We start from the raw sequence: 1,443 nt of genomic DNA, 5'->3' as shown, positions 1-1,443 counted from the left end.
AACCGGGGCCCTCTGGCATCCCAAGCGAGTTCTTAACCATCGCGCCACTCGGCCGGCCCCAGAATGAAGTCTTTAAATATATACCATGGAGGTGGAGTGTAGGATAGGCTCCTTATATCTGGGGACCTTTTTTCCTTCTTTATAGAGAAGACAGGAAGGCATCACATCTGCAGCCTGTTAAATGGAAAATGCTACCCTTGTTCCCCAGCCTTCTTCTCTTCATTCCTCCTTTCACATTGATACATGATGTGTGGCTTCTGTTAAGTCAATCAGTTGAAATGGAAAAGGAAATGTAATTTGAATGTGTCAGTGTCATTGTGTCGCTAGCAGGCTGTACCAGAATATACAGACCTCCAAAGAAGCCCTGATTATATAATAAATACACTCATTAACAGCTCGTTGTTGAACTGTACTTCAACTAATTAAAAGTTCTTACTGATAACATCAGAATAAAGAATGTAGAATTAAATGTAAGGATTTTAATAGAGCTTTATGGTTTACAGTATGATTTCAGGTACTTTTATCTCATCTGATCCTATTACTCAGAGGAGTTTAAGTGACTTGCCTGAGGCCACAAAGCTTGACCCTAGGCCTAACTCCCATTCTCTGCTTTTTCCGCCACACAATATGATCATCAATAACTTTAAAACAATGATAACTGAATTGCATTAAAATGAAATAGAAAACATAAAAATCTAAATTCAGAAAAATTGCTTTATCTAGTTTTATTAATTCTTGATTAAAATACTATTGGGTTGTCAGAAAAGTCAGGATGTATTTTTTTCTATGTTTTTCGTTGCAAAAATGCGTCATGACTTTTCCCACAACCCAATATATACTATATAATTTTAAAAAATATTAGTAAATACCAAAACTTTCTTTATATGCTTATATAAATATATACCTGAGTAAGATGAGAATGGAAGGATATCTCAGGGAAAGGGTAGAATTATGGGTATTTTTATTTGTGTGTGTTTGGGAGGAAGACTGTGAGCTTGTCTTCATTTTCTACAATAAATGCACTACCTATATACTTTCTGAAATAGCCTTTTATCATTGCTATTATTAGTCATTTTGATATTCTACCTTTTAAACAGTCAACTCATTATCTAACTCAATGGAAAGTATATTTGAATATCTAGCCACCATTCATTGAGCAAGCACTTCCTGGTATTTTACCTACATTATTGCATTTAATTTTCACAATAATTTCATCAGGCAGTATTATTATCCCCAGGTCAGAGATAAGGAGGCTGCTGCTTAGAGAGGTTCATTGGTCCAGGTCACACAGTAAGAGGTGGTCTTGATTATGACGACTCAAAAGTCCACCTTCTCCTTCTGCTGGGCCACGCCATCTCTCCTACCTTTGAATATCCCATTTCTATTACAGGAGAGTTGCTCTATCACACATTGGTGCAGCCTCTCAGATACTCTTCTTTAAAG

This window comes from Hipposideros armiger, unplaced genomic scaffold (genome assembly GCF_001890085.2).
Source record: "Hipposideros armiger isolate ML-2016 unplaced genomic scaffold, ASM189008v1 scaffold_984, whole genome shotgun sequence".
Lineage (NCBI taxonomy): Eukaryota > Metazoa > Chordata > Mammalia > Chiroptera > Hipposideridae > Hipposideros > Hipposideros armiger.
The sequence above is the reverse complement of the archived record's forward strand: the minus strand, read 5'-3'. Positions refer to the sequence as shown.